Source organism: Myotis brandtii, unplaced genomic scaffold, assembly GCF_000412655.1.
Source record: "Myotis brandtii unplaced genomic scaffold, ASM41265v1 scaffold48, whole genome shotgun sequence".
In the NCBI taxonomy this organism is placed as follows: Eukaryota; Metazoa; Chordata; class Mammalia; order Chiroptera; family Vespertilionidae; genus Myotis; species Myotis brandtii.
Window position 1 is genome coordinate 3,820,423 of NW_005368341.1, and position 8,877 is coordinate 3,829,299.

Consider the following 8,877-nt stretch of genomic DNA (forward strand, 5'->3'; position numbering starts at 1 on the left):
TCAGCTGCCTGGCTGCCGGCCGCCATCTTGGTTGGCAGTTAATTTGCATATCTCCCTGATTAGCCAATGGGAAGGGTAGCGGAGGTATGGCTAATTACCATGTTTCTCTATTATTAGATAGGATATATATGATGTACAATTAAGTCTTTCTGCACAATTACCCTTTCTATAGTATTAAAACATTTTCAAAGTGGAAAAAAAAAAGCGATTTCTTTCGTAAAGCTACTCTGAAAGTAGTATTTGTAAGTGGATTCTCACCTCCACAGATCTGTTAATGGTTGTATGCAAGGAGCTAATAGAATTTATTAGTGTTAAAATATCATTAAAATAGAGTGTGGTAAAGAGGATCCCTTTAGAACTAAAAATAATAATTACATGGCAAATAATAAAATATATTGGTGTCACACAAGGACAGGAAGCAGAGATGGGAATCTTCACCAGGCCTTACTTACCTATATTCTTTAGAATATTTTTCAAATGGTGCCAGATGCTTCTATTATGGGGAAGCCTGAGCACTTGGGACTAAAGAAAGCCACCAGTGTGGTTTAGCAATGCTGTTCTCTTGAGCTGAACACAGGCTTTTCAGTTTAATGTTTTGGAAGATGCTGCTGCCTCCATCGCCAGAACTAAGGCAATTGGGTATGTGGCTCAGTAACCCTAGAGAAAAAAAACACCCTGAATGGACCTCCAGCTACAACATTCAGACATCCAAACCCTAAAGTATCCTAAGATTAAATTATACTTTGAAGGAAAAAAGCTGACAATAGCTTTGTTACTGCGTGCAAAGTTCCAGGTTTACTGTGGCCATGGGGTAATTGTCATGACATGTGCCTTTGAAGTAGCTGGAATAAAGGAAAAATTACCCCATTTGACTGATAGAAAAACTGAGACAAGGGCAGCTTACTTGCTTGTGGTTACCCAGAGAATAGTTGGCTGAGACTCCAGGATTCTTGACTCCAAATTCATTGCTGTAACCACCAGACTGAAACCGGCTGCCAAAGGCTGTAATTTGGTCTTGAGGCCGTGGCCATAGTTTAGAACCACAGTAGTGAGGGAAACACACTTTAAGGAGGACCTTGAAAATCTTTCAAGGGAATTATGCTTCTTTATCTATGTTGATTATGCAACGATGGTATAAGTGAGGGTTCTGGCCCCAACATGTTTGTGGCTTTGGGTTAGGCTGGGGTCCCTTTTAGGAAACTGGGAAGGTTTGCCTCAACCTGGAGCCCAAATTTTTAAACCAATTGTGTTGAGTTTATGATGAACAAATCAATGTATTAACATTATGCTTTTTATTTGGCAGAGGTCATCATATGGTTTGCCATGGATATAGCAAGATGGGCCAGGGAGGAGAGGATTGGAGACTTGGAGACAGAAAGCATACTTCTTGGGGGCCACACAGTGATCGGGAAATACCCCAAGGTGAGTGTTCTGCAGGGATCTGAATGGGTGGGTATAGGCTTTGCATTGAGAAAACGCGTAGTTCTTCCGGAGGCAGAGCATAGCAGAAGCGGGTTTTGTCTCTGGGCACTAGTCTGAAGTTCTGGAAGCAAACCTTAGGCATCACGGGGATTGGGCTATACTTCTTTAGGGTTAAGGCTCAAAAAATGGGTTTCAGTGGAAACATTCAAACTGTTTTTGAAAGAGTAAAGCATTACTATTCCATTGAAACCAGTGGTACCAGGTAATAAGAATCATCATGTTAATATAAATAATAACTATAGTGCATCTACTCTTTATTTAGTACCTACTATGGGCTGCGAGTTACGTATGCTTTTTATATTTACCTTGTTCATTCTTTACTACAGCCCTGAAATATAGGTTTTACATTTTATAAATGTGGAAATTGAGACTCAGACCCAGAGTCACAAGGATACATGGGACGGAGAAGGGATTTGAATATTAGAATATCCAATATTCTAATCCCACTGCCCATGCTTTATGGGCAGAGTGATTGTCTCAAGTATCACACCTCGACCATGGTTGTTGACTAGTTAGTGTAATGGTCAAGGTGGACTTGTCATAAAAAGATATGTATTGTGATCTTTAAATCATCCTGACCAATAATTTTTAAAGGTATCATTTGGCCTAGAAATCATTGACATAACTGATAGAGCAGACTGATTATTAAAAGATCACAGAATTGAATGAAAGTAGGATGACTGTCCTGGTCTGACAGGTATAATTTAATTAAAAATAGTGTTCCCTCTCATTCTCAAAGGTATCCTGATTTGGCCAAAAAATTATATGGCACCCTCTGTATAAGAGCCTTGGAGTTCCATATTCTAAATTGGAACTGGCCACATTAACTATACCAATAGACTTAATTAGAATTGCAGGAATTGGTGTCTGACTACCTTTGAGGATAAAGGTAAAAATTATTCACCAAAAATTATTCATCATTTCTGAGGGAACAGTTGTTCCACAAGTTGTAAGCTCTGTGTAGCCAAGTAGATGGTAGCAGCAAAGTGACAGCAGAAGTTAAGTTCAGTTCCTTTGGTCAAATTGATCTATTTCTGTGCCAGCACCACATTAATGCAGTATATAATAAGTCTTTATATCTGATGGGGCAAGTTATCTCATCTTATTTTTCTTCTCCAGGAATATCTTAGCATTGACTGTTTGTTCTTTTAATATAAATTTTAGCATCACTCTGTTGAATTCCTAGAAGCAACTTGTTCAGATTTGATTGAAATTGCATTGAATTTAAGGAAAAAATTGGGGGGAGAATTGATATCTTAATGATTTGGATTCCTTCTAATCAGGAATGTGGCATTTCCATTGATTTATTAGGTCTGAATGTCTTTCAATAAAGCTTTGTGGGTTTCCCCAGAAAAATCTTTCATGTCTTTTGAGAAGTAGTTAAGAGTAAGGGCTAAGAATACGAAATCTGGCCGAAACCGGTTTGGCTCAGTGGATAAAGCGTCGGCCTGCGGACTGAGGGGTCCCGGGTTCGATTCCGGTCAAGGGCATGTACCTGGGTTGCAGGCACATCCCCAGTGGGAGATGTGCGGGAGGCAGCTGATCGATGTTTCTCTCTCATCGATGTTTCTAGCTCTCTATCTCTCTCCCTTCCTCTCTGTGGAATGTCAATAAAATATATTTAAAAAAAAAAAAAAGAATACGAAATCTGGCACTGCAAGGACTGGGTTTGAATCCTGCCATTTACGCAGTTGTGTAAACTTATGTAACCTCTCAGTGCCTCAGTTTCTTCATCTTTAAAATGGGGATAATAATTATGCTTACTTCAAAGGGCTATTGTTAACAGTAAATAAATTAATATGTAAAGCAAATAGGAACATGTCTGAGAAATGATAAAAAATATGTAAGTATTTGCTGCTAGTATTATTTATCCCTAGGTTCCTTTGAAATGAAATAGAATAACTTTTTTGGTAATTACATTTTTGTATTTCTGTATACAGTATAAACATGCAATTGAATTTTTACTTTTATGTATTGATTTTAAATTTAATTCTGTGGTGGTCAGGTATCATTTGTTAGAAACTTCTTAATAATTACTCTATTGCCTATATTTGATCAGTTTTCATAAATATTTCATGAGTTCTTTGGAAAAATATATTTTTTTAAGTTATTAGATTCAGATTTCTCTACATGTTTGTTAAATCAAATTTATGAATTATGTTATCCAAATCATCTGTTAATAAGTATGTTGGTTTCACTAGATCAGTGGATGAAATTGAGTTAGTAATATAGTAGATCTCTAAATAGTTTAAAAATTTTTAAATGCCTAGTGTAAATTATACAACCACCATGAGGCTTCTCAGCTAGATAAAACATTAAGTTCCTTTCCTTTTTACTGGGATTAGATCAAGTCCTTATGTTCAGAGTGGCAGTTATTCATATTTCTGATTTAAAAAAAAATAAAGTTATTGCACAACGAAGTGCAACTATATCTCTACTAGTTCTTTTTTCCTTTTCATCTCTTAGTCCTATCAAAAATGGAAAGAGGTGTGTCTAAATTTCCCACTCAGAGAAAGGATTTGTTCATTTCTCTCTATGGTTCTATCAACTTTAGATTTATATCATTTGAAGCTATTTTATTAGTTACTAGAGGCCCGGTGCACAGATTCGTGCACCGGTGGGGCCCCTCAGCCTGGCCTGCACCCTCTCGCAATCTTGGACCCCCAGGGGATGTAGTAGTGCATGAGTGGCAGGTGGCCAGGGAGGAGCCCAGGCTGGGTGCCACTCCTGCTTATCCTGCTCATCCTGGCCCCACTGCGCCTGCTGCCACTGCAGTTCAGTAGCACGCTTCTGTGGAGGTGGGAGAGGCTCGCGCCACCGCAACTGCGCTTGCCAGCCATGAGCCTGGCGTCTGGTGCCCGTCAGTCAGCTGAGCGGCGCTCCCACTGTGGGAATGCACTGACCACCAGGGGGCAGCTCCTGTGTTGAGAATCTGCCCCCTGGTGGTCAGTGCGCATAATAGCAACTAGTCAAATGGTTGTTTGGTATTTTAGGCTTTTATATATATAGATATGCAATTTTAGAACTATTATATCTTCCTTGGGAGTTGAAACTTTTGTCATTATGTTGGGATGCTCTCTAGCCATAAGAATGTGTTGTTGTTTTTTTGTCTCAAACTCTATCTCATTCTCTATTATTATGACTATTCCAACTCTTTTAATTAGTATTTGCATGGTGAAACATAGTTTTCTTTTTCTTATACTTTCATTTTACGTTGTTCCATGTCATTAGGTATGTTTTTATTGTACTGCTTATAAGTAACATAGAGTTGGATTTTATTTATTTATTTTTAAATATTTTTATTGATTTCAGAGAAGGGAGAGGGAGAGAAAGATAGAGACATCAATGATGAGAGAGAATCATTGATTGGCTGCCTCCTGCTCGCCCCCTACTGGGGATTGAGCCTGCAACCTGGGCATGTGCCCTGACTAGGAATCCAACCTGAAACCATTCGGTGCAGGAAACAATGCCCAACCAACTCAGGAGATGACACCCAACCAACTGAACCACACTGGCGAGGGCCTACCGACCATTTTTTTCTTTCTTTATTGATTAAGGTATTACATATGTGTCCTTATCCCCCCATTGCCTCCCTCCTCCCCCCGCACATGCCCTCACCTCCCTGGTGTCTGTGTCCACTACCAACCATTTTTAATAAAATTGCTGTATTGTTAGAAGTGGGTCAGAGACAGCTACACTGATGCAACTAGGCACAGCTACCAGGCCTCTGCTAGATGGAATGGTACCTTTGTGCAAATTAGAAAAGAGCGACCCCTTCAGGAGGATATGGGGTATTTGATTTAGTGAGCAGAGAACATGGCGTGGAGAGAGGAGCTCAGGGTGGGTTTTAGTCACTTTGTTGCACCCTTAGCTGGGTGCTTTCCACCAATCAGAGCACCCATGAAATGATAAGACCTTTGGTAGCAGGGCTCAGTGTCAGGACCCGAGGCAGGGGGAGGGAGTCCAAAAGGGCTTTAGGACAACAGAGACTCTTCATGTTGTGCATTAGGGAAAGCCCATTTTGCTTTAGGAAACACCAGCTTGTTGATAAGCTGGTCTCTTCAACCACACTTATACACAGAGACTCTGCCCCATTTCTGGATCACTGTCTAACACAGAGACAACTTATGGGTCCTGTCTCCTAGGAATTACATATGAATTTAACCTTTACTTCTTTTTACACGCTCTCTTTCTTAGAGGGCATGTGTTCACATAAGAACAAGTTTTTACTGTTGAAAAACATCCACGTGGTTTAACCATTTGAATCAATAAAGAAATGAAAGGACTACATTAGAGATGTTCAGCATTTTTTATTATGTAAAATATGTACATCAAGCATTTCTGGCCACCCAAGTGGTGCTTAGATACTAACCAAACCCAGAGAAAAGACAGGCATTGAGATTTATACTGAGCCTTTTTTTAGTGGGTGTCCACTATGTGCCCAGGACTGGGCTGGCACCAATCATTGTATTTACAAAGGTACAAAGGGAGTATTAGCAAAATGCTAACATGGCAATCCCTGGGCCCTGAAGCCAGGAGTGTTGCACTCCATTGAACCACACATAGCATCCTCTGATTTCACTTGGGATCCATCAGCCTAAATAACCTAATTGAGTGTCATAATTGATTTGGGAGACTCATTTCCTTCCCTGGAAATCATTAAAGGTGGCCACGGCTTGCTTGAAGCAGCACTTTCTCTAATGGAATCCCCTGGACTAGTTTATGAGGAAGAAAGGCCCTGTCAGCAGGTGGCTGCTGAGCCCTGCTGGCCGGAGGCTTGCCCAGACCTGCCCTCTCCACAAAGGCGGCCAGTAGCTCCTCAGGCCTCCCCATAGGGCGCCTTTCAGAGTGCACAAAAAGGGCATATTGCCATTCCTAGTAGAAGCAGCCACCCTGGGCAAAGGGCTGGCCATTGACGGTCCTCTTGGCCATCACCCCAATTAGTGAGACACATTGCTTGCCACTAAAGAATTTTCAGCAGGAAACTCTTTTGTGAGTGGCTTGACTTCTCCCTTGTTTGAAATACCTAGATATCGTGACTTCTTTTTCGAAGCCAAAGTTAAATTCCTAATTAAATCCTTACCTTTGAGGTTTTCCAGCCAACTGAGAAAACCCACTAGAGGTGTGGCCCTAAAGAATTTGCAGTTCCTTGTTTGATTTCAGCAGTGAGTGGGGAAGCTGGGAGCTCCCCTCTCACAAGAGATGGGACTCACGAGAGATGGTTCTCCTTTCCCTAGATTTTGATCCCTCCTGTACTTAGTTTAGAGTAGATATAACCTGAGCCAAACTATGAAAGAGTGGCATCAAAGCCTGATAAAAATGCTAACATATAGGGTCACAACGGAAAGATGTCTGAGATTTAGTTTTGTGACGTTCATTCATCTCAGTAAGTACCTTTTTCCTAAGATGCATCTCTGTCTGCAGTGGAAATTTCCATTTGAAATACAGCCCCTACAAGTATAAGCCAACCCCAATTTAGAATCATCTCCATGGCCCTGAGATAGCTTCAACTCTATAAGTGACATTTCTAAAGTCATCTAAGGAAAAATGTTCCTGTCATTGGTGAGATGGAAAGGTTGTTCTAACCTGCTCCTTGGTTTAACCATTCTCGCTATTCTTCTATGCATCCAATTTAAATTTTCTTCCTGCCATTTAACTTTCTTGTCTCTGTGGAGATGAATAACAGATGTTTCATATTTTTCAGGGCTTAAAGACAATATTTCTTTAAGGTATATAATCACAATTTTATACTGTGGACTGCATATTTTTGTAGTCACAGCTACAGCCCAATTTATAAATTCACCCAACTTATAAATAAGCCCAACTTATATATTTTATATTTTTTAAAATTTATTTTTATATGTAATATATTTATAACATGTGCATTCCTCATCTGGGCTACATCAGCCCCTACAGTTGAAGAACGTGTATGTTAAAAGTGCTAAAGTATGGCATTCTGTTCATCCCATTCTCACAGATTTTATGGGATTCAGGGGTTATTTTTTCCAATTCATCTAACATCACTAACTAAATAAATATAGATTATTTTTGATGTATAAAGATAGATTTCTAAACACTAATCCTGCACTTAGATGAAAGAATCCTGCTTTTATTTTACTAAGTCTAAACTGACTCTTGAAGACTAAAGAAAGCATAATTTTTCATGGAAGCTGCTTAAATGCAAAATTAATTAGGCCAGGGGAGGATGGACATGGGGATTAAACTGTCATGCTAGGATTTGGATGGTCAGTGACAGACCAGGTGGGCTTGGGAAGTCAGGATGGGGTGGGGGTTGATGTGTTCAGTATATCAGAAGCAGCAAGAGGGAATTTGGTGGAAGCAGTGATGGTCAGGCAAGGGAGTGAAGCTTGGGGAGGTGAGCCAAGCTGGGAGAGAAGAATGCTTAGGCAGTAGGAATGGGGTACTTTGGTTAAGGGAGTGGGGACTAGGAGGTTTGGGAAACCAAAGGCCAGGAGCTGAGACTCTTGACCCATCTTTTTGCATCGTAAAACCCTTTTGTCATCTTATTCTTCATCATGTTGAAGCTTCTTTTTTAGTCTTGATGATCATAAGAGTTATTATTCATGAGCAGAGACTCTGGCTTCCACTATGATCTGATTCTTGACTATGTCTATGGTATATATATATATAAAATAGTTTTTAAAATAGGATTCTTAAAGGAAGAGCCTAACACCTTTTCCAGTGTGGAATTTTACGTTCTCTTGATTCCTAGTTTATTACCACTGTGGCCACAGAGGTGACATTTCCTTCGAGGTTTAGGAAATTTATGGCAATACTAATAAAAACCAATTCTTGACTTGCCACCCACATGCTGCTTGATGCTGTTCTTCTGATGGACCTGGAGACTGTGGCATCTTAGATTCCTGACTTTGCTGTTATTCATCCCACCCACCTTTCATTTTTCTCCATGAGTAACTGCTTCCCTCTCAGTCCTAGTAACCCAGAGGCATTGAAGTCCAAAGGCAACACTCAAATGGAAACATAAACCCTAGAACCTCACACCTGAACACACCGTAGAGGCAAACTTACTGCCAGACTAACTCTGGGAAGCAATTGCTATCAAATTGCATGGATGAGAATAACTTTATACCAAAAAATTAAAAACAGGTCATTCCCTAAAAAATAGAGAAAACAAACAAACCAGAAATTTATGTATTTTGAAATGATTATAGCTGTCAGGCCAGTTTTTTACATGGTGAGAATATTACATCTTATTTGTAGTTTTGAGTGTGTGTGTAGTTCTGAGTGTATGAGTCCTTCCATTTGTTTTTTATTTAGAAAACAGTGGTTCTCATTGGAATTCTAAGTAATGCCTTTCAGAACAACCCTACAGTGTTGTTATTGTTACAATTGTTGTTGTTTTTCTTCAATATT